Source organism: Anser brachyrhynchus (assembly GCF_964034855.1).
Source record: "Anser brachyrhynchus genome assembly, chromosome: 4".
NCBI lineage: Eukaryota > Metazoa > Chordata > Aves > Anseriformes > Anatidae > Anser > Anser brachyrhynchus.
In genome coordinates, this window is record NC_137698.1 from 23,187,060 (window position 1) to 23,213,690 (window position 26,631).

Here is a 26,631-nt window from a genome sequence, read left to right on the forward strand (position 1 = left end):
GCTTCTAGGACAGTTTATGGCAGTTTCAAAAGAATGGCAAGATTAAACCTGAGCTGCTTGGATTATCCCAAGTCTCTTGAGCAAATTTCTGTGTTTTCCAGGAGAAAAGAGAAATGCCACTGCACACTGTTTCAAAGCGCACAGTTCATAACCGTCAATCATACTCAAGTGTAAGAAGGTCCTCAAGTGTGAGGATTGAACTTTTGAGGATGATCTGGCTTATCTGCTTGGGATACCAGCGCAAATAATAGCAATTAATTCAGCCCAAATCATGTGCCAAATGGACAAATATGATACTGATGAAAAGAAGTGACATCTTTAGTGTGGTCACATTTAGTCACATTTAGAAGTGACATCTATAGTGACATCCTGGTCTCTCCACACTAGTGAGCATTTACAGACCTTTTACAGATACAGTGTTTTCACCTCTTTCACAGCATTAGCTACGTGAACAAAAGAATGATCAGTTATGAGTCTTATCAATAGATGCCCACGATGGGAAAAGGACTACCAGTGAGCTCTACAGTCATCTTACCATTGCCACAATTTGTACTTGTGAAGATTTAATATCTACTATTATATTTTTTTATTATTTCCTGTCTTCAGGGCACATACAGTACACTTAATACTTGGGATTTTGATTTCTGAGAAACTGCAATGCAACAGGAGGGCAACTACAGTCAACAGAAGCTTCACTCCAGACAAGCAAAACTACATATAATGTTAAGCAATGTAAAGAAACAAGTTCTGTACAGTTTGAATACATTAACTAAATTTGGAAAATGGTTTTGCATTTAATCTCCCTTTTCTCCATTCATTTGTAAAATAGAATATGCTTTTGCTCTGCATGGTGTTTATTAATGCCCATGTTTATTATGGACTTATTAATGTCCATGAAGTACTCCAGCACTTACATGATAACTGCCACACTTACTCTGTTAAGGAATTAACCATTTTGTATTCACAGCAGTCTTTACATAATGTACGATAAATATGACATGCTGTCATGGAGTAAGCAATAAGGGAAAGGGAAAATAGATGGCTTAATACTTTTTCCTGAAGTAAACACTGTAATTTTAGGCATAAATGAAGATTGGTACCTGCTTAAGGAAAAAATAAATAAATAAATAAAAGAACAGGACTGTATTAAAAAAAATCTGTCCTAATTCATGTGCATGGGGGAGCTGAAATAAGATTGTATTTGTAAGTTTAATTCTAGCAATTTCTCAGTCCAGCTAAGTTATTTTAATAAAACTATTAGCACAGAGGATAGCAATATTTCCAGAGACATCTTTGATAATGTGGAAATACATTTTAACTGTCATAATAAACATCAGTAAATTTGGGCACAAACTTTCAGATTATGTTAACGCTAAGCAAGCTTTCTGCCATGCTGTTCAGCTGCATTATGTTGTTCATGTAAGGAATGATATCCTCAAAAAAATCTTTGGGTGAAACATATAATCATGGCTGTCACTTAGTAACTCCAGTAATTTCTCACAATATTTTTAGAGTAGAAAACATCTAACATGCCACTAAATGACAACCATTAATAAATACCGATTTTCTTAACAGTGATCATTAAGAGGAGCAGTACGAGTATTACTAAAAATGTCAACATTATCATATGAAATAAATTTTCACAAACTTCTAGAGGGAGTTGTATCTTGCAAAGCCTAGAGGAAGATTTTTTCTAACCTTACGAATGGAGACAGCTAGCTCCCATAGCTGTTGCAGTCTCCAGAGATAAATGGCCTAGAAACGTGGAATTCTTTAGGGGAAAGAGGAAAAAAAAAGTCTAACCCAGCTTATGAATTATAATGTTGCTCATTAATTGCTTTTCATACTGTATTTTGTTGCCATAGGTGGTCATTCTATATTCTAGTTGTATAACTTGAAGCGTTATTGTCAAAACAGTATTTGTGAAAACAAGTAAGAATGGAGCAAAGCCTGCCTTTGAATAAGTTGAGCATTTTGATTTTTCAGATCCTTAAAGCACAGTTCAGGGCATTGAACCACCCTTTATCTAAAACAAAGATGAGACACTGAGTACCTTCTAAGGCTCGGGATTCTATCCTAAGGCCTACCGACTGGATTTATTTCGGAGTCCCATTTCCTGAGGCTGTTCAGCCTGTGTGGGCTGATCCTGTGGGACTGAACTATTAAGGCTATGACAGGGTTGATGTTACAGCTCAATCCCGTCACTAATGAGGAATTGACTGAGTTCTGTATGCATGTAAGTTTAACTTTAAAACCCGTGTGCAACTGAAAAATAGGTTCTTACTCAAAAGAAAAACATAATTTAATCTATCTTTGAAAAAGGCATAAAATATCAATATCCATCTCTATTTCCTTGTTTGATTTTGTAATTTTCCCCCAAAGAAAAAAAATCATATTTGTCATTTCTTCTTTGAAGGACTTATACTTCTGACTTGGAAAGGATTCCCTGTATATTTCACAATGAAAATCAGGATAGGGTTTTATGTTACAATATTATCATTTTTTCAAGACTCCAGTGAAATTAAATATATTTCCGTGAATGAAGTAATGGCAAATAAAAAACTGCATTTTCTTTTCATTATTTTTAAAATTTTTCTTGCATTTCTCTAGCATGATCACACTAAGTTCTTATGCACAAGTAGTTACACTGGCAAGGAGCTTTATTTTAAATGAGTGCTACAAGTCCTTTACAATTTGTTTAGTTAAGCCCTCCCTTGCAGAACAGCACACAAGCCACAGTTCTCAAAATCAGTCAGTGACCTCTGAATAAACTTCCTTAAGTCATTATCTTCTAAGCACAGTGCAAGAACATTATCAGCTAATATTAAGAACAAAGAATGTTTAAAAGACATAGAATACACATTTAGTAAGTATAAAAAGGCCTTAATTACTTATACATGAAGATAATTGCATCTATTCCTCATATTATTGTCATCCATGCCTCTTCGCACTTTTCTTTTACAGATACAGCATTTATTAACACAAATATGCAAAAAAAAACCATAGAATGAAATCGAAATGTTTTATTCACTATTTCATTTAATCACACTGATCCTATAAACTGTGGTGGGTTTTTTTTGGCTTTTAGATTATTCTGTATTCCTTCAATAGTTCTAATGTTTATTAAACTTTTCACAGATTATGAGAACCATTTTGTGGTTATATGCCATCACTTGTACTGTGCTGTGGTTCATAAAGATCTTTTTATTTAAATCTTTATTTTGTTCCAAGTGTGAACTGTCTCGACTTATGTAATGCAACCTAATGGGATTAAAAATGAATCAAAATTCCATCTCAGTTGAAAAAATACTTTAATACCTCATAATAAGCTAACTAACTGAAAAGATGCAGTGCTCTAATATTTTGATATTTTTTTTCTTGCAAGGAAATATAATTTTGAGCTAAGAAAAGAAGAATCATTGTTTAAAAGAACTCTTCAGGAGATCTAGGTTAATAAAATAGTTATATCTCTTGCTTTTATGATGTATTCCATATGGGTGTATAAGCCTTAGAGCAATGTGTCCAAGTAGATAGCATATCTAAGACAGGAGTAAAGCTCAGGTACTCAAACACACCTGAGGGGATTTGTGGGGGACTGAGTAATAATATATTCGTATATTGAATTCTCACTTCAGTGTTTCAGTGATTCCTGTTATTGTTAGCAACAAAATCTGGCCATGTTTCTCTAAGATATACTCACATATGTGCAAGTTAGGGATAAAAGGCTATCAGAGTTTTTACCCATCTGTGCAGGTTTAGGAACTCAGCTGGCTGCAACAAGCCCTCTTCTACAGCCCTTAAGTATACACTTAAAGGTAGGCTTAGGTTTAAGTGCTTTACTAGAGGAAATTGAAGGTAAAGGAAAACTGAAAGCACTTTTTGAGAAGGAGTTAAAACTAAAAGCCAATTAAGACTACTGTAAAACAGACTATATTCTGTTCACCATTTCATAATTATTATGGAAATGTACTGATCTCCCGTGAATCTGTGTCACTTGTGCCACCGCTATGTGAATTCTTAGCTATTTCTTTGTTTCACTGATATCAGTAAAAAGGAACTATGCCTGCAGAATTATGCCTTCCTACCAGGGTAAGTTAACAGTACATTTCTCACCAGCTGACAACAGTTTATACGTCTGTAGCTATAAACCACTGAAGCACAACTTACTGCAAGGATGGTTTTACTGCAAGGATGGTTTAATGGAACCAAGCTTCTCTGCCCAGGGGCAAGGTTGAGCCATGATGGGAATTAAAGGCAGGAGCCCCACAATGGTACAGAGAAACTGTGCCTTGTGTGTCCCCTCTGGGAATGTGCAGCCAGCTTATCTACCTTGCTCGCTGTTAGTTGATGCCCATCTATACCCATGACGCAGCTTGCTAGAATCAGGATGGCATGTGAAAACTACAGCAACTACAGAAAGATGCTACATGTTTTCTATGAACAGTCCACAGGGGCTTATCCAGGGCAGAGAACATGCTAGCTGCTTTGAGAAAGTGACAAGACAGCTACAGGACCTGTCAGTAACTATATTCACTCTGCACACTCTGTAACCAGGAGTACCTACTCAGCCTCTGCCTGAAATTAACTGTAGCCTTTCTCCAATCCAAAAGTTGGATCTCCAACTCCAAAAACTCACCTTACCTGAATGGGAATTTCTCTGAGATGTATGAAATCTTCCTGTTGTAGGAAAGTGAAATTGGTATTTTAGTGTGCCACTGGAGCAGAATTATATGAATTCAGCTTACTGAAACAAGTTTATAAATTGATAAGTTGATTCCGCTGCCCAGGACACTTTAGAATTATACACAGTACACATCCTGCTAGAGCACATTCAATGAAACTCATCTTCACAGACATGAGAAAACAACCCTCCATTCACATAACAGTGATAGCAGTACAGCTAAACAATGATATTTGTGCTAAGGCTAGACCCTTAGAGATACAGTGCGATATAAATTAGCTTTCATTATCAATACGTGCTACCATTGCTTCAGTGTACCTATTCTTCTAAAAGCAGGTGGCTAATTTGAATTAACATAACCTAAAGACACTCCATCTCACACACAAAAACACAAATACAGAGAGAGAGATTGCACATACATGTACATATAACACTAAATTTAAAATATAATATAAATTTAGGGTGGACTCATGACTTTTGAATGCATCATACTGGCAATGCTGTGTTTTTCTTAATGTTGTTTACAGCTAGTTTCTATGACTTATTCAGGAGGTCCAGTTATTTGAGGTACCACCTTCCTTTCAGAAGAGTTTGCTAAGAAGAATTCTGCTGAGGGTGTCAGTAATTTCTTTTCTTCATTGCATTCTTTATTGTGCATTACAGCCTTTCAATATTTATGAAGACAGAGAAGATAAGCTTTACTGTAAGAAATCTGCCTATAACATGAAGGCCAAAAAGATATCTTTAGAAGAAGAGTGTATGTAAGAAGTATTGATGTAAGGCATTTCTCTGCATGTAGAAGAGCTATAGCAATCCTTGAACAGAGAGAGAGCTTCAAACCAAAACAGTGTTAGAAATACAAAACTGAGGAGGTAAGGAGAGGATAAAGAATATAAAATCCTAGTAAGTTTTAGACCTTTATAATAAATAAGATGATTAGAAAATAGAAAAAAAAAGTATATAATTTTTTAAAGAATCCTAAATTGAAAGCTTCCTTTAAATAACTTAGGGAAAGAATATTACTTGACTGCTGTTTCAACAATTATGGTAAAATAGTTCATACCATTTGGACAAGTGTATTGACACCCCACTGGAGATGGGTGATGGGTATGGATCACTTCACTTTTTGCAAGGGTGTTATCTTGACAACAGAGTGTCTTTCTTGGGAGCAAAAATGCTGGCCCAGTAAATCTCCTTTACTGTATTCTAATAAAATATTTTCTGTAATCAATCAAATGTTATGCTATGGTATCAGTATAGGTTAGTGAATCTTCTGTGACATTTATTATCTGCTTTTCTTCCTTGAAGGGGAAGAGGCAATTTTTGAATTGGTGGGATAAATATAACAATTTAAAAATGAGTAAAACTTTCAGAATTCCCAGATTACAAATGACTGATGTAAATAGTACAGATAGCAAGGGAGAGTAACTGCAAAAAGCTCTCGAAATTGGCACATATATAACTCAAAAGGCAGCTTGCTCACAGAACATGATCAAAATAAGTTCATCCAGGATGTTTCTATGCCCCTGTGCAATGTTCAGTATGGATATGAATGCAAAGTAATGGCATATTGTTTTTGTTTCTATATGTTATTTCCTCAACAACTGACAGAAATAGTTCCAGACTGAGAAAGCCTTTAATCTATAATCCTGTCACATGTAGCAAATTACGATTCATCAAAACAAAGCAATGCAGGATGCAGTTCATCCCTGTTTTTGGACTTTCACGCAGAACAGATTTTTTAATGGTTTTGCTCAGATAAAACAGAAAATCCTACACTTGCCAGAGCTTTTCAACCTTAGGATGTGATCTGAACAAACACAGCTTTAATATAAGAATTGTGAGTCTTTCATGAAAATCCAAGTGCATTTGGAGGAAGACTTTTTTACAACAAGGTTTTAAGGAGGTGCAGTATCTTTGGAAGAAACCAAAAAGCTCAAGGAAAGCAATGGCATTTTTTCACGTCCTTCAACAGAAGTAATTGCTATATATGAAGGTACTTTAGTGGAAAGAGAACACAATGAAACTCATTGCAAAGGCTAAAATGGAAAGCTGCATAGTGCTTTTGAACAATCAAAGTGATAAAAGAATGAAAATAGGAGTAAATTTTTTGGAATAAGAATTAAACTATGCATCAAAAAAAAAAAAGTATGGGATTTATAATCCTCTGAACCATGAGGTTACAAGCCGTTTAGTATCTTCCATTTAATTACACAGTAATCACATATATATATATACAAAATGTATCATAATTATTTATAACGATCTACTTCTGATGTTTTAAAGCTTTTCTAAGAAAGCATAGCATTAGTTTGTGTCATCATGATCTTGTTTTTGGAATATGCTCTAATATTTAGGATAACTATAATTGCCATACATACTTGATTTACATTCACCTAATCAGATATTAATCACAGTGGCACTTTAATTTTTAATAACAAATCTCTAAATCTGTAAAGAACAAATAAAAATCTGATGAATAGAGAATATAAATGAAAAATGCTAGCACAATAATCTAAGCAAGCAAATATACAGTACATTCACACTGAATACACTAATGAATATCGAATTTAGCTTCCTAGCTCTGTTTTCCTAAATGCTAAGTGAATAGCACAGCAGCACATCTGAAATTCTTGCTCCATTTCCTATATAACTTGAGAATAATTCTTTGGTCAAGTAACATCAAGTAATTTTGGAACTAAACTTAGAAATTTTTACATTTTTATGTATCCATTTTGGTCATTTTTTCGTCAAGTTAACATCACTGTGTCAGTAAAGTTCAAACGTGGAACAACTGTCAACTTGTGCAATGCAAACGACATCGCATGCAGCTTTGTCACTTCTTTAAGGTGTAAGTTATCATCCTATCTCGCATTAGATAAATTCAGTAATCCTTGGTCAAAACTGTTCTATTCAATATTTTTGACTGATAACAAAAAAAAAGTGAATGATAAAAGACTAAAATCCTTTACTCCATGATAAATGCAAAATGTATACCTTGAATATATAAATAAAAGAGAATTGTAGGTAAGAAATGTTTTTACTGATCACAAAATTTGTAAATGCCTAGTGAATTGTTAGTATTATTCACCAAGATCTTTATATCAAAAGAGTATTTTTTCCCCCAACAGATCTGAAGAAAATATAATTTCATTGGACTAGTAGAAAAATGGGAAAAGGTAGATACAAATTAACATATGAATTTCAGAATTCTGTGTAATTTTAAAGCTAGAAGGGGAATGCAAACACTAAAAAAAATGGACAGTCCAATGAAAGGTAATGCAAAAGGATAAATATATATATATAAAAGTGATATGGAAAATAACAAGATCACTTTTCAAAAGGAACCATAGCTTCAATAACAAGGTAAAAATTCAACAAATTCTGTTTAGTAATGCCCAGATATTTCACAGTAGCTTCAGATAAACAAAGAAACAGTAATTTTAAATAAACCTTAACAGATGAAAATGTTTGTGTGCTTAAAATGATTTTTTCTGCCTCCAAATTTTTATTTCCAATATGCTACATAACTAATTGACTTTTTTTGAGTAATGCCAAATTTGCCTTAGATACATTCTAGTTTCTACAGAGAGAGAAGAAGGTTAGACTCCATGCCAAAAAACATACTAAGGAGAGCATGCAGCAGAGCAGTACCTCTGACAGGAAATACAAGAACAACGGTTTGGATGGAGGTCAGCTGGAATAATCACATTCGTTATAAAATAAGAAGTATTAGAAAGAAGCTGCCACAGCTGAAGCTGAATATTCTGTTCTTTGAACAGGGGAATCACAACTTTCTTATTACTGAATAGATTTTAAAATATCAAATAGTTGGAGTACGTATTACTAGACATATGATTAAAGAGAATGAAAGTGCATAACAATAAACTTGATAATCTAATGTATATTTTCTTTTCTTAAATTTGTGTATATTCATTAGCCAAATCCATTGCAGTCATTACAATAAGAAAGTAAATGGCCCTGAAACATATAGTGCTTCACTGCTGCAGAGTTAGGAAACTCGGGTCAGTTGCCTGACTACAATAAATGGTCTCTTTTCTCTCCTTTAAGTAGGCATTTTGATCTGTCAACAGACAAGCTGCTCTTGGCTAAATAATAACAACAACAATAATAATGATAGTAATAAACAATAACTAGGCAATTTATTTATATGCTGAAATTATTAGAGAAATGCTTGTTTTCTTACACCTTCTTCATAAAAAAATCACTATTTTGTATGGAAACAAAAACTGTGAAATCAAGACTGCAAAATCAGGCTTTTGGTGCACATCTGCAGTCACTGCAATTCTAAACTCTAGCCTTGAAGGAAGAATGTGTTAAGAGGAAAATACAAGGGTCAAAATTCCTTTAAAAAGCTTGAGATCAAAGATGAAACGTTATAGCTTTATAATGAAAATGAACAGAATTGTGCATATCTTTCCAGGAATCTCACCAGGGAGGAGAGACAATGAAACTTCTTTGAAATTACAGAAGTAACACATCTTTCCTTCAGCAGATGACATCTGCTCCCAAAAAAAAAAAAAAATGGACTCTGGGTATGTTACTTTGACAATAGCTTCACTTTCAAAGGGCAATGGTGTACAAACACCACATAGGAAAATAACCTGATGTTTTTCTACAGAGGAGTGGACATAAACACATACTCATCCAATCTCAAAAGTTGAGTTACCTTAATCTGTAAAAAGAACTAAAATTTAGAGGATAAGTCTGCAATTCAAGAAAGCCCAGAAGCCCTTCCAAATATTGCTGAGGTGTCTTTTAAATATGTAATGAGTTTAACTGAACTTTGAAAAAGCTTCACATAAAATTGATGCTAACTGACAGATCAAGGATGTTTTTCTGCTCTGCTTTGCCAAATAAGATTGAAGAAAAACACCAGAAAACAGCTTGAAGATGGTAGCTGATAGCCGAACAGGACTGTAGAACAGGTGAAGAGAGAGATTTTAAATATAAACAATGTTTTAAGACTTTCATTTGAAGCTAAAAATATAGAACAGATTGAATTACTGAATATTACATTGATCTACTTTATTTACATTATCAAGAAACTGGAGGAAGCAACCCAGTATGTCAAAAAAAAAATTCAGCTTCAGGTTTTCAGGTTGAATAAGTAAAGATCAATTTTGACATTCAGGAAGCCACATTACAAGATTTCAGAGATAAAGGCAGACAACATCAGGAGTTTGTTTCACATTTTCATAATCTGGAGATTCTTGAAGACTATAGTGGTGGAAGGACTGTAGTGGTCTTTTGACAATTGTTTTGAAAATAAATATTCTAATAATAGACTTTCTTTAATTGAGTTGTATAATATTTCTGAAAACTTGAATTTCATTCTTGCATTTTGTCACTTACTCAATACTTCCATAATATGAGTATCTTCTCCTCACAATTTTCTTATCCTACGCTGTCATATACTAGATTGGAGATACTGAATAACGTTTCCTGAATAAGTTCTCTAAAGAGATTATGTTTTTGTTATTGTTTTAATTGTTGGAAATCCTAACTATGTGCCTGGTTTTATAAGTAGTATAATTAAATTAGCTTAAATTATGTAGGATTATTTCAATCTTGTATCAAAGTTACAACACTACAGTCTGGATGGGGTGACCAGGTGGTTACAATAGTGGCTGGATGATCTGCTGAATGCTACTCTGCCTGGAGGCCAGCAACAACTGGCACATTGCTGGTGTTACCACAGGACCTGTCCTGTTTAACATCTATAGCAAGAACTTGGAGGAGGCAGGGAAGTGCTTGCTCAAAAAGCTTGCAGAGAACTTGGGGAGCTAACAATACACTTGAGGGCAAAGCAGTCATCCAGAGGAATCCACCCAGGCCAGCAGGAAGGGCCAGCTGCAACATTATGAAATACAGGAAGGGCAGAATTCTCCTCAAGAAAATTCTGAACTAATCCGAGCCATGCAATTTTTGCCATAGTCTGATTTCACGTCCCTCTGCAGACATCTCTGATGCACAAAAGGCAACATTTTTCCTTAATTTTCATATACACAGAACTTTGCTTTTCTAATGTTTCTAATTATGAGTGCACAGATTTTAAGAGTTAATAAGTATGGATGCATAAGAGAATAGTTACCCTGCTTTATAATAAAACATTGATGTGATTACTTTTCAAACCATATTGGACTGTGCTGTATGATGCAATAAGTAATATAAAGTAAAACATACTCTGGTTACTATTTTTTCAATAGATTAGATTTCACCTGATAACCTATATAAATCTGTATGAATGTTCAAACCACAAGGAAAATCAACTTTTTCAATTTCTTTGAAAGCAGGAAGTCCTATTCTTCCCTCTTGTCCTTGCTTTCAACATTCAATAATGAGGATTACAACAGCAAGTAGCTTGCTGTATTGTATGAAAATACAGAAAAAATGCATCAATACTTTGGAGTGTTTTGAAACTATCTACAAACATGAATATACAACCTGCCATTTTTCAAAACATATTTCTTTGCTATATGCATTACAGGAACAATATAATGCAGCTAAATAACGAGGAAATACAGGTAAATATTGTAGGAAATTGTATAGGAAGAAGAGAGAAACAGTGTTAAAAATGGGCTTGAGTAGAACTACGTATTAGGTAGGTCTCCTATACACGTCTTATGAAACTTCTTCCTTCATGCTGTACACCTCTGGTACATTCTGTACCTTTGATTGTTCCCAATGACCTCTGGCAGTTTTGAATTGCTCAGGTTGTGAACATACCAAAACGAATTTGCTTTCCTTATGTTTCTAAAGCTACTATGCTTATATGCTAATTAGAAATAAAATGCTTGACCCATAAAGGAATCGGCAGGAAACCTGAAATGAAGGCATTATCCAACATTTCATGCTCCTTAGTGATGCCATTTTAAATATTTTAGACAGCCTATAAATAATTAAAACCTCACCACAGCAAATTATGTCCTATTATGCAAATAAATAGCCTCCTCCCAGGTTTCATTAAAGATTCTAAATGACAAGCTGAGGAGTTTAAACATGGCAAGGTACTGCAGTGAGGCGAGAAATCTTCCAATAATTTTTTTTAATTGTTAGTGCCAAGTTTCATGTGGATTTTTACTCTAACACTTTCATTTGCATGAGCAAATAAACCTTTAATAAACCTTTTGTAAGTGGTGAAAATGCATCATTTAATTAAATTTGATTTGTTGTGAAACTATTGTGCTTCATGAATATTTAAGTTATGCAAACTATAGCAGAAAAAAATACAAGCCTATTCTTTTTTATAGAAAGCTGTATTTATGAACTGTCATTTCTGTAAAATCTTTATTTGTTCCCATAAACTGTATTTAAATAATATGCCATGTTTTTACATTTAAACATTGTCTGTTAAAAATCCGAAAATACAGTTGTTTACTTAAGTAAAATACATGAGCATATATGGATCCGAAATCTAGGATCAGAAAGGAAAGAAAGATTATTCCTTTATATGTTTTTTCCTCTGCATTTGAAATCATAATCATATTATCTATATGAAGTGTGGAAGGAAAGACAAACAGCAAACATACCAAAATATACACTATTTCAAAATTAAAATGAAAAATCTTGTAGCATTAATCAACTGCAAACCTTCTAAACATTTCTTTATCTATACATCAACCCAAATTAATTACATACCACCAGAAAATGGAAAAATTAACATATGCATATTTTTTAAACATTAAAAATGACTGATTACTGCTTACTTGCCAGTCAGAACTTCCAATGCAAATAAAGAGAAATACTCGAAATAACTCTAAAATTCATTGAATTCAGCTTTTCCCTGAGTAAGGACCACACACCTATGCCTGTAGTTTTTCAAATAAAATGTATAAAATAAGGTTAAAAATATACTGGAATACATAATTTCACTTCATGAAATAAATCTATGTTAAAGTACTGCTGTAGTCATCTATATGTCCAATAGCAAACTTTTCTAATGGTTCCCAAAACAGTGGGGTTTGGAAAACACGAAAACTAATAATACCAATTAGGAAAAATGTATTTAAAAAAGTCATCGCACTCCCAGTTCAGCATTTAAATGACAGCGTAGTTACTTCTGTCCATATTTCTACTTGTTTTCTTTGCTTCATCTCGACTTTGGATACACACTCCTTCCATGACTATTATGTTTCAACATAAAACCTGTTTTTTTGTAGTTCATTGCCTTCCAGATATTCACAATCCATCTTACATATCACCTGCAACCTATAATGCTGCTTTTTGTTATCACCTCTTCTCACTGAGTAGTAAAACGCACTGGAGACATTAGGTGACATTGTTGAGGACAGAAATCTGGAAAGGCTACCATCACACAGTAAGGAACTGTAATGACCAGGCCATACAGTTTTAAGCCACAAAGACATGCAAATACATTTGCACAGCAGAGATAAAATATACACAACTGGTTAAAATACCTCAGAGAAGGCAAGACGTCTTCTTTTAGTTATGACTTCTTTCCCTTTTAAGTGTAAAAATTATTTGATTTCTTCTCGATATAACATTCTGTAACACATGAGGTGGCTTGAAGAAGATGCAACTACCTCACTATTTTCATTTGCAAAGTTAAGCAAAACTACTGTAAAATGCCCACTGGTGTTTCTGATGCCAAGCCAGGAAAAAGTGAAGTGCTACACTGCAACAAGGATTTGGGGAACTGGCAGACCCAGCCCAGACCTCATTTCAGAGGCTCCTCTACTCGAAAGCTCATTTTTCTTCCTGCTCCTAGGAAAAAGAGGTTAGAGACAGACAGACAGAATCTGTTGCTTAAGGGAAAAAAGACTTCCCTCTATCCTCTTCCAAAAGGACATTCTTCTAAAAAGGACAGTCACAGTCATTTTGTTACTTGAGTTTATGACAGGTTTTGCATAACATTAAAAGATGCAATCAGATAACTTGTTCTCTCTTTTTTTTTTTTTTTTTTAATAGAGATACTGGGAGTAACTCGAGCACACAAACTTCTTTGTGGCTTCTTTTGTGGCTTTGTGGCTATATTCAGGTACTCATGTCGAGCCAAATTATTGAGAATCAAGTTTGTTTTAAAAGTCTGTGCATACCTAAACCTGTTTAAGTGACTGTGATTTATGTAGACCTCTGTTCCCAAGAACACAATCCTAAAGTAATATCAAGCAGTATAAGTGAACTATTAGGTGTTTGTGCACAAATGTAAGGAATAAAACAACAATAGATTCTGGAATAAAAAGACCTGTAAATTACATTAAACTAACAGATGAAACAGATGAGTGAAAAAAAAGTGACATAAGTGATACACAAGTGCTAAACAGAGAATATGGCATATCTGCATGTACAAAGGGCACACACAGATGGGGAGAATGTGTAGAAAATATTATTTGTGCTGTGCAAAGCAGTGGTAATACTGGTAATTAAGCATTAGTTAAACATTGGAAAAGATCTTTATGAAGTGCAGTAAGGAAATGACTTTCTGCAATTATGTTACACAGGTAAATAGGAAATTATAGAAATTATGGTGCAGTTAACTATGCAATTGGAGATAACATTCAAAGAGAAAAATTCAGAACAGCAGTATTTTTGGCTACAATACAGAGTAACATATACTGTGTTTGCACCAAAAAATTAGCGTAAGGAGGGCACATCCATTCCATGTAGTGAATGAATTAAGTGAATGAAGTGGAGTAATACATCATTAAAAATATATTATGTGTCAGTATTTACATTACTATAAAGTGCACATGGTATCATACATAAAAGCCAAAATAAATATTTTACATGATTAAACTTAAAAAAAAAAATTGTTTGCATCCATATTACAGTACGACAGGTTAGGAAAGATTTTCTCAAGTGTCTGAAGGCAAAGACTGAGAACACTGTCAAATCAGCTTTATCTGCAAGTGCAGTTTCAGTAAATTATGCATCATAACTAACATTACTATTTTTCTCCAAAGTGGAGTAAACTGTATTTGAAAAAAAAGTGGTAGGAAAAAAATATGTTTTTTTTACCACGTGCTGTCTTGATATCCATTCCTTAAGCCCCTCAAAGCAAGACAATATGTGTCAGATTTCGAATATCTGTTTTGGCGTTTGTGAGTCATTTCTTTTAAGGATGCTAGTATAGTTTTAGCAACTTTGGAAAATACTTGGTGCAATTTTATATTGGTTTACTTTGCACTGCGGCCCATGCACAGCTCCTATGCATGTCAGATGTTTCAAACCTACAGACAAGCTACATCTATGGTCTACACGTGTGCTGTGATTCTGGCCTGCCTGGGACCCACTTAACTTTCTGTGCTACAGGTTTCCCAAAAAAAGTCTACAATGAAATATGGTAACTTCAGTGAGCTTCATTCAGTTAGAGATTTAAACCTTCAACACCTAAGTCTGGTCTGATGATGAGCAAACTACAGGACCCTACAGTGCTCCAGTAAAGTATCCTAACCTGCCAAGCCAAAAGCCTATTAGCAACTGCTATGCCAGCTGGGACAGAACTAGTATACATCTTGTCTGTATAAAGTAAACACTTTTTGAGAAACCACAGGTAACTAATCAGTTGCTATGCCCCTGTGATGACAAAGTTGATCAAAGCTGAACAAAGATTAAGTTGAACTACTGGCTTGCAAATTTGTCTCATTGTAATTTTTACAGAAATGAATAAAAGGACTTTCATAAAATAAATGCTTAATGGCTTTAACTGTACTTTTATAACAACTGCGTAGAACAGGTTTAAATATATTTAAGTTTTTCTAGTTTTAAAAAAGTCAGCACCTACAGTATCTCGAGATATTATCTGCAAAAGGTACAACACTAACTCTGAAAATTTATTCAAAAATTTAGCTATCAGTATTGTTCACAATGTGAAATACTAGTACTACTACCTACAAATCTAGCCCTACCTTCCTTATTTGTGCTCAGATAAAATGGTCGATAGCTTAAATAGTAAGTTGTAAAGTTATATAAGGTATTTTGGTTTATCAGCAAAACCAGAAGGTTTTTCTTTCAGCAGTCATATGCTAGTTTAAAAAGAGAACAATAAACACAGTAATCAATTTAAAAATAATAATAATAATTTTTCTGTGATTCAAAAATCTCGTGTTTAAAGAAATGTTTATGAATTCATAATCACCTTATGATGAAGTAACATATATAAATATGGTAAACACTGGAAAGATACTTTTCCATGTAGACACAGCATAAACATTTAATTTTTAAAGTTTCATCCATCTGAATGCTCAAAGCAATATTCCTGTAGGTAAAAGTTTCAAGATCAACTTCAAAATGCAAATGTATTTGATTTTTTGCATAAAAACTATCACTTACAGTACAGTAGTTGATGCCTTTAGTTATTCCATTTACTCATCAGTCACTTCCTAAACTCCTTTAAGCCCATGTTTCTCCATTCCATATACAATAAAAGGATTACACACAGCATACGTCTTAACTTTCTCTGAAGGATCACAGATTTAACTACTGTTCTTTCGTCCATGCCAGCTTTCAAATCAGCAAATTTTGAGTAGCTCTGAAGAGTAATTTTTCACACAGAAGTCTTATGTATCTGCATTCAGGTGAAATAAGTAAATCACACGTCCTCCAATGCTTAATGTGAAGTATTTTGATATTTACCATTTATATTTCTCATCATTAATTTATTTTTTAATGTGTCTGTTTTAAATACAGATTTTGTCTTATTTTAGAATAAAACAGAAGAAAATGAAAATCTGATTTAAAATCAAAGTGTTAGTATTAGTAAAACACAGGAACAAAAGCATAACTGCATATACTGAACAACTGTCTTGAGAACAGACTTTTCCTCTCCATGTCCTGTGCTCTGTGGTAACCAAATCCTCTGTACTTTGAGATCTACTCCACAGAGAGCAGAGTCAGTTCTTTTCTTCCACAGCAGTTTTGCTACATCCAGAGGTTTTGCACAGAATCTATTCATTTCTTCAAGAAAAAATCTGCAATAGTTTAGTTGTTCATGATGAACTTAAAGTTGAACACAGCAAAGGTGAAGTAGGATTTTCTCTATAACTTCTCCTAACATATTGGTATATACCAACAGTCTTCACTGCACCTTAGTGAAAAAGTTTTCTTTCACTTTACTTCTTTTTTTTCCCCTGATTTTTTTTCAGTAAAGGAAAATAATTTGATACTTAGAATGGTTAGCAAGAAATTAATTATCAAAAGGTTAATGTAATTTCAGCTTCACCACAAATGTTTGAAAATCAAAGACCAAGCAAACACACTACCACCAAGAGAATTAACAGACAGGATGAACTGCAAAGGAAACAGTAAATTTCAACTTCCTCATATTTCTGTGATTTTTTAGGGAAAAGTACTCCAATCCAAACAGACAAATCCAAGGTTGCATTCTCCTTTACCTCCGGAGCAGATAAGAGGGAAACCTAAGGTATCAGATGCAATGCGGTACATTGAAGACATACTTAGTTGTTGATGGTACTGTATTTTACATTTTCTTGTTCTGAAACTTGAAATGAGGAGTTGACAATAATAGACAGTAAAGAAAATACTGTAGCATTCTTTAGATAATATTAGTTTTCTCCCTAAATTTAGTAGGGGATAATACATTGATAAACGAAAACAGCAAATAGACAAAGCAGAGAAGAAACAATAGGAAGCATGTAGACAAAGGGTACGTAAGAGTGTCGATCTGTGGCCTCCTAAAATCTGAGCACTAACAGAGACAGGGAATTGAATTTTCAAGGTTATAAAAGCATATATCCGTGCTACAATTGTCATATTAGGCTTTAAACATCCTCTGCATTTACATATGGTGAACTGTTCTATTCCATTCCGTGTCATCTGAATGCAAGATAAAACAGCATTATATTCTCTAACTACGCAGAATAAACTAAGAGTTCTCATAGCTCATCATAGCTCAAGGGTCAACTTCAAAGTAGAAAACAAAACAAAAAGGCTGAATTGCTTATTGTCTAAAACACTTACTGTTTCTTCACAGTAGGAATAAAAATAAGATTTTGTACAACAGGTTTACAGCTAAATCATCAGATATTATCTGAAACCTAACAAACAAACAAACAGCTATAATTTTGAGAAGTATTTTAATGCACCATAATAGAAAAATTTGCTTTACCAAGAAGAAATAGGTATTTCTGTTATAAATTCAACTATGCCCATGAGAATAGTAGTTCTAAAGCAAATTAAATACATGCTTTCAGCCACAAGATGCGTTTCTATCTAAACTACAAAAGGTAAACACTAAATTAGTTTCTGGAAAGAAAATTAAATGCACAAATTAGAGGGAGAACCCTGAAGATTCACAGCTGGAAAGGTCAGTTTGCAGCTTTCATCTTTGTTGATGCAAAAAATGCAAAAAATATATACGATAAAAAGAGCAGCATGATGACCTCCTTAGCTTAAATAACTAACCAAAAGATAAGGGCACCTTCTTTACTAAAGAAAGTATGTTAGGTACATTAAATTGCCTGTGCTTTAAAAAGGTTGTTTCACTTCAACAGCAGAGAATGTGCAAACTAAATACAAACCCTGTGGTCAAACATTTTCCCTGAACACTTACAAAAGGAAGCAAAAAGTCTATTATACCTCTTCATGTTGTTACCTGGTTTTTATTTGGAGTTAATACAAACCTCATTTTTGATTATTATAATTATAAAGAAGTATAAATCAAGCAATATCACAGTTAACATCTGATTTTTATACTATCATAGCACTTCTATCAAATCTTCAAATTTCAATATGAAAAGTCATCCTCTCCTAAAAAGCTTAACTGCACATTAGGTTCACATTAGTAAACCACTTCTTTTCTTAGACAGTTATATTGAATATCAAAACTTGAAAATGTGATGAATCAACCGTCTCAGCCTCCCAAAATACCTACAACCTATGTACAAAGATTTAGCTTATAGTGACGTGTAAAATTAAGTTAGCCTGGATTTTTTTTTTTTTTTTTTTTAGTATTTAGCTACCTAAAAATGCATATTGCAGTTCTCTGAAGTGTAAGTGGATATTTGATCTCATTGGCTAAGGATGTTGAACTGGCTTAAACCCCAAATGCTGCCAAAATTTTCATCTGGTCAGATGTTACATGTGCTTACATTTTTCTGTTCTGAAAATGCACTTTTCATGCGGAAAGATATTCAAAACATTGTTTAATTTAGTTGCAAATTCCTCAGCTAACTTCGCTATCAACAAATTATGTCACCCCAATGCAATTTGGATTAAGCCCTAAACAATCACATCAAATTCTTCATAGTGTTTGGGTAGGTAAAAAATGGGACTGAATGTGAAAAGTTGTTGATATTTCAGAAAAGAAAAGAAAAAAAACACACCTTGAAGTACTGTCTATAATGCAAAATCCCACACAATGTTGAGACAAAAATACTTTTTGAGAATTGTAGTCTAACCTATACACACACATATTTGTTATAAATCTGAATTCAGTTACGATTGTTTTATTTGCAGTAATACTGATTTTACCGTAATAGTGGGCAGTAAATAGGGACAAGTCCATAAGATCATGGATGACCTCAACTCAATTCAAGTCTGTATTCCAGTCAAAGGATTCCGCTGACATTATTATATGAACTATCCAAGTGCAATCCAAGCAGTTAGTGAAGGTCAACACAACTGGAAGAATAAAATGCATGCTTTGCATTGAATTAGCAGTCTCTCAAATGCAACATCTATGACAAATGTAAGCACTACGCACAGAGAAGCTAAAAGGAAATAGCACTGAAAGTCTATCAAAATTACAGTTTTCTTCTTTTCCCAATTTAAAAACTCTTTCGTATTACCATATGATTGTATGCTGCACACTAAGTAATCTTCCTTTACCAAACTTGTTACTACAATTGCAGGCATACAGAACTAGAATTATAAATTCCGAAAGTAAAGAATTAACTTACCACAGTAGATTTTTCACTTTCAGTACACTTTTCACTGATTCAATTTCAATATCAAATAAATGAACAAGAATGCTGAGCCATATTATAATTTTCAAATAAAGGGGTTTCAATAAAATTACTTTCTTAACACAAATTCAGACAACAAATCTATTTTATATATTTTTATAATGTTGATTACATTAAAAAAATGAAGTCCAGTTGTGTCACAGGAAGAATTTTAAAACAATCCCCACAATTTGCACCTACAAAGATTCTCAAATCTAACTTGGGATATGTGCATATGTGCACAAAATCATTTATACAGATAAGGAACAACAGTAGCTAGACAAAATCCTTTATCCTGGACACAACTCTTTGTCAGACACCACCCACGGCTATGATATCGTGTGGGTTTCTGCTGTGGATTTTCACTGTTGCTTATTGCTTTTCTTGCCTAGCTGTTAAACTCCTCCATGATTACTACAAATGATTCAAATGGTCACACTACACTGGTATGCATCCAATAGAAGGTGACAATATATTGGTTTTGAAACATGCATGGAGTTTTCAGACTGTCCCAGGATGAAATGTAGCATGAATTAAAACCATACATAAAACATACACGACCACAGGAAGAAACAGTTGTTGTGTGAGAGACTTCATTTTCTTCGACTCCTTAGCTTGCCTGCCTATTCTGATATTCTGATTAAGCCAGTAATTCCTGTAAATAATAGTGTAGAGGAGCATAAATGTTTCATTTCTCTCTGAACTTTTTCCTAAGGGGTTGCTATGGTATGAAAGAAAAATACTGGTATGCCCTTTTCTAAAGGACTGTGGAGACTTTCTGTTTCCTAGAGCACCAAGTTCCAAAGTTGTGTATACATGAACAAAACCAGTAAGGATTTTTTACTGAATGCAATTTAGAAAGCACACACGGTCCTCCATATATATTAATATGGTACACCTTAAATACTTCACCAGGTACAAAATATACATTACTGTGTGATGTCTTCAAAACCTTTCAGAAATGTACTTTAGGAGTACTTTAGGACTGTATTCTCAGTACATTGGGATTTTTCCCATAATAAATTGATTTAATGCTTTGTGAATGAAGATTGTGTCTAAACTGTGCTGGACTGAAATGTGGCATGATTTAAAAATGGAACAGGAAACATTAATTTCAATATAACTACATTACACAAGTATACATTCAGATGTTTGGTGTTCCTATTCAATGTCATCCTTCCTCATCCATTTAAGTTCTTTCAAAATAACAGAATCTCACTGAGATCATTTGGAGATCATGGAGCAAAACGACAATTTCAGTAAATGTTCCATGAAATTATTCTTTTGACTTTTTAATAAAAAAATATAAAGAAACGGTTTACAGCAAAAGACTTCTGTGATGGCTTTTCTCTTAGATATTAGTAACCTAATGACACTGGAATGACTACAGTTGTGTTGAAGCAAGCGGAATCTCATAATGCACTGAAAAAGTTTACAGCACTTGTTATGCTTTACACACACTACAGTTAATGCTCCTGGAAATAAATTGCCTCATAGATTGATGAAAGTGACAGACTTTAGCACACACTACTGTTTACACCCAACTGAGGCCATTATCATTCATTACAGCGTTTTTTGTTTTTTGTTTTTGTTTTTTTCTTTTCTTAGCTAAGTAGCAATAATTTTCTCTAAACAATTAAGGCTTCCATGTATTTTTTTTTACCCTTTAAACAACTTTCAGCATTAAAGGTGTCACAGTATCATTTATCATCTCTTGAACAGTACTTACTTCAGTGACAGTTACCACAGAAGTCACAAAGATATCTTTCCCTGATCACCTTCAATCTGAAACTTCCTAGAAGGGACTTAATAGCTATTCTATAGTCTGTACAAACAGTATGGTGCTAGGTATCAGTGCTCAACAGACCTTGTGACTAATTAGTCTAGGAATAGGTTTAACAGCCCAAGCACAGTGCTCGCGGCCCTACAGTCAAGTAAATTTGGTACTGCCATTGCCCATCACAGATGTATAGTGTGCTCTTTATTCCTTTCCTTAAAAATTTCTAATGTTTATTTTGCCTTAGGAATTTAACGGTTAAACAAAGAGCAAATCCCCCAAAATTTCAAAGTGAGAAACAGTTCCTAAAACTTTCATGTTACAGAAACATTAGCCTAGGTATTTATTTGTACATATTTTAGACAAATCCTCACTTACTGAATGTACTGGTGGTAACTACATTCACAGGAAGCAGCCTATGGACTTATACTGAAGGCTATAGGTTTAAGAAATACTATAATATTATTTCATAGATTTTATGTATATTTCTGAAGTTTACATAATGTTAACCAACTTAGCTGCAAACCTTTTTTTCCAAAGGTCATACGTACGATGCGCTGATGCTGCATAAGGAAAGAGGCCAACTCTCAATGACTGAAAGCAGACTTAAGATGAAATGATAACAAAGTGACAACATCACATCAAAGCTCACTAATAATAGCAAAGAAAGACAATATCCCCAGATTAAATTACCCAGTCAGCATGAATAAGCATTTAATGGTCCTGTGACATATCCTACTACTCATATATATTAAAAAACGCTGCCTCATCATCAAACCCTTCCAAAGAAGGTCATTGCTATAGTGATCTGAAGTAGCATTCTTAAAATTATAACTAGTATGATAATTATGACTATTACATGTATTATTTGCATGAGTAATTTTTCTCTTTGCTGTGTTTTTCTGTACTTTTTCTAGTATAAATTCAGAGCATACTGTCTAGTATGTTCTTCCAGTTCTGGACTCGTAATTTCCCATATCTTTTTCCTAATAAATAGTCCTTAAAACATGAAAACTATATATATACTTTTGGAATCTATTCTAACAAAGTTCTACAAGAAGAAGCACCTTTGAGTAGAGAAAAAGAGATTACCAGCTACACAGCATATTGTAACATTCATCTTCACACTATCACAATTACAAAGAGTGAATACCTACAACAAGGTATGATTTAATAAAAAAATGTAAAATCAGAAATCCTGAAAAATTAGAAGTCTGGGTTGTTCGTGAACATTAAAAGCCTTTGTGATACCTGACACTACATGACACTAGTCGTATTTATAAAAGGAATAGAATGACAATAAAAGAAGAGGTTTCAGCACTAAAATATACAGAACACTTATAAACGTAACCGTTTCAGACATGCTGCAAGCTTACGTATTAGCATGGATACCTCAGTACAGCTCGAGTTTGAATTAGTGTGTTCTGTATAGCCTTGGACCTCTGAGCTAAGTTCAGGAGAGCAACTCCAAGAGCAAACTAAAATACAGCATATTTTCTGATCATATCCTTTGCTTGCTTGAAGCATTCCTCTCCATTTCTCAAGCTCAAGCTGCCTAGGAATGACGAAGTCCTTTGTATTCCAGATCCCTCTAAAAACCTACCTTCTCTCCACTGTTAGTACCATGACATCTCTACAAGGCATTATGAAATAATATGGTTACAGATTAGATTTAATTCATCAGGCTTGACCCATCCACACTGGAGCGTATACATACTGTAAATATACATCAGGATAGCACAACCTCCTGGCATTTCCCTAGCACACTATGCAGCTTTCCCAAAGCCCATTCTACCACCTCAGATGCCATGTAACTTCAGGATCCAGTATGTAACTTCACGATCCAGTACAAAGAGCACCTCCCTCCCTCCCCCCCCCCAAAAAAAAAGCAGTGTATAGCACTGAGTACTGGAATTTGTACAAAAATCAGAAACTTACAATAATTACACACAATTTACACAAGAGTGATTTCATTACAAATACATTCTAAGGACAGATATTTAGCCTATGATATATCATCCACCAATAAAATAGCATAAAAATGGGCTCCTATTTTTGGTGAAGCCCCCAAAATGTACGCCCACTTGCATACTCTAGACACATTTGGCTGTCTGTACTCATAACAGGAATCTATTTGAAAATTCAATGAAATTACCAGAAAATTCCTGTCAAGAGCGTTCTGATTCCCATTCAACAAACCCAAAAGTGCACAAAAATGCTCTGAAAAGAGTTGCAGTTTTTCATTGCATTATTTTTTTCATTTTCTATAACAATGAAGCCCTACATTACTAGCCTCTACCCAGAATCAATCTTCATATGAACCTACTGGATGAAGTTGAGACATAATGCGGATTGACGTGCCTGATGTATACAGATAGAACCAAGTCTACAAATACTTCTCTTTGAAAATAATGAAAAATAGACAGTGAAACTTCTCAACTGCGGTTGTAGCATACAGAGATTGTATATTACCTGGCAGTAGATATTTAATCAAAAACACAGCATATTTTTCTTTTCTTTAAGGCCTACTCTTTACATCTACCCTTTTCTTCACCATACAAATTCAGTAAGAACTTTCCACGACTAGATATAACATTATTCTTTTAAATTATTTAAACATAACATTAATACAAATTGAGAGAAACCTGCATTAGCAAAAGAGGATATACTGAATGTTCACTGAAAAAGGAATTGTAATGCATTCCCAAAATAACCTTTTTTCAAATTATTTTATTAAAAACATTATATATATTTCTATTTGATTCTTCTACAAAAAAATCAGAAGATTGAGATAAAAATTACGTAATTGTTCTAAAAGCTATGTGTATCTTCCTGCATTTAGATTCTAAGTCATAAATGTATCAAAAATATATCATAGATATAAAAGTGTTTTAATTAAAAGTGTTGTGTCCATAATATATCTGTTACACTTGGACACTGCAAGCTATAACTACTACAATTTTTAATAAACCACCAGTGTTATGGCATATGATCTCCTACTGTTTGGTCTGAATGCATCAAGACTCACCTTTGGGCATTTGGGAGACTAAATCTGGACACATTCCTCAAGATGCAACCTCAGAAATGCAGAAGCGATAGGATAATCACTTCCTTTGACCTGGTGGCTATGCTCTCCCAAAGCAGACCAGTATGCAGCTAATTGGAAAGGTGCAGTGCTAATCACATTTCACTTGTTCTCCACCAGGCCACTCACGTCTGGTCTTGCAAACCCATCAGTCCAACTCCAGCCGGTGCTGTTACACAGGGTTATTTAATTCTATGTAACCAGTTACCCATTCATCCTTATCAGACTTCAAAATCTTTCTAGCAGTTCACTTTTCCAGCTTACTGAGATCGCTTCAAATAGAAGCCCCCCCAAGTCTAGTGTCATCTCTCATCAGTGCTCAGGTTGTAGTCCATCCCATTTTTCGTTTATTGATGAAGATGTTTTAATAACACTGGATACTCTGAGCAACACCGCTAGAAAACACCCAGTTACTTGCCACACACTTCACGGCAACACCCTGAGTAGTTTACCAAGAGTATTTGCATCATGATCTTCCTGGGAACCAAGGTGAGGCTTACAGGCCTGTAGTTCTCTGATGTCCCTTGTGCCCTTCATGAGGATGGGAAGAACATTTGCACTCTTCCAACCACTTGGAACACGTCATAGTCAACATGAACTTTCAAAGCGGTCTTAAAACAACAAAATTTGTTTTTGGTGCTAGCTATCAATATATCTTTACACAATATATTCCTGCTCTGTATATCAAAAGTTGCATTCATACCTACTATGTAGAAAAACAAACAAGCAAAAAAATTTGAGAAGAATGCTGCTTTAAAAATTTGCTTTTCAAAAGTGTAATATGCTTTTTTATATATATTGTATTAAAGGTGAATGCATATTAGCTAGTTGAGCTTATGGCAGGTTAACTCTTTCTTTTCACTATTACTTTATCGTTAGGTTAAGAAAACTGTGTTTTAGATTGGGATTCAGTCATGTTTTCTCAGAACACCCAAAGAAAGAAAAACCTTTCAAACCTTTAATTACAGAAGTGGCACAAAAATGGTGTCTGAATTTATGGTCTTAGCAACGAGTATTGATCACAGAAATACTGATAGATATTTCTGTGGCCAAAAGGATCTGAGTAGGGGATTACAATCAGATTACAAATAGAAAAAATACAACCACAAATGTCTTAGGAAAAATGAGTAAGAAATTTATTTGGTAGATGTGAAACTTTATCTTTTCAAATAAGCTAGTAAAATATCCATCTTACCCATACACTCAGTGTGCAGCTTGCACTTTCTTACTTGTTTAACTCACTTCTATGCTTATCTCTGTGCTGCTTGTTTCAGGAGATCTCTCGAAGTAAAAAAAAATATTTCTCCATATGTAGTTAGATTAATCAGCATGTTACTTTGTATTGCCTGGAAGTGTGTGTTTAGTAATTGGATAATTTGTCTTTCCTTTCACAGGTAAAGTATAAAACTAGTACCCTTTCCATGGAGGCATTTTCTGATACAGATAGCATAAGGCTTGATTCAAACTATCAGAGAGACCACACATTTTCAGTATGCTACAAGATACGCTAGAAATGTGATTTGGACCCTCTGTCGGGTCAATGAATGAATCTCATTTAATACAGTCATGTCAGCAAAATACACGCATGGCTATCACTAACATTGTAGCATTAGTAATTTGTTGCTTAGACATGCATGTATTGAAATGTGAAGTGAAATTAAACCTTATGCTCTAGATGTTTTAAACCATTCTCACTTTGCAAGGCGATTCAGAAGCTGGCTTCTTAGTCTTTCACTCAAGGATTCTCCTTGCATACGGATAGCCCTGTGGAGCCTAGAGTTGAATGGTAATTATTGTCCCACATTGCTGACCAACAGCATCAATGATATAGAAAAGCCATTCTTTTCTTTTATTCCTTGGCTGTTCCTGGGTGATGAGCAGTTCTACAGATTCCCAATAGCTGAAGAGGAGGTTACAGACCTCTCTAGAGCTATGTCACTCAGTCAGTTAACAACAAGTTACCACCTCTGCTAGGAAAATGAACACATTGCCCCCAGCCTCAAAAAAATATCTTACCCTACTTCTCCAAACCTACAATAATCATTTTTTTTTTCCCAAATAAATCACTGAAACCAACTATTTTTCCCATTTTAACCTTTTCATACAGTGACACATATGCATTTCCAAAATTCATAAAGCA

At 34.1% G+C, this 26,631-nt stretch overlaps 1 protein-coding gene and 1 long non-coding RNA gene across 2 annotated transcripts in view; one reads left to right on the forward strand and one right to left on the reverse strand.

Moving 5' to 3' along the window:
- Window positions 1-26,631, reverse strand: part of LOC308194612 (uncharacterized protein) — a 975,354-nt gene that overhangs the window by 795,144 nt on the left and 153,579 nt on the right. The gene's annotated exons all lie outside the window — the stretch shown is intronic.
- The window catches only part of LOC308194619, a 70,349-nt gene that overhangs the window by 24,205 nt on the left and 19,513 nt on the right, over window positions 1-26,631 (forward strand). The window contains exon 2 of the long non-coding RNA XR_013950763.1: window positions 1-26,631. This exon is cut by the window's left edge and continues 21,390 nt beyond it; it is cut by the window's right edge and continues 19,513 nt beyond it. This is a non-coding gene — a long non-coding RNA (uncharacterized lncRNA).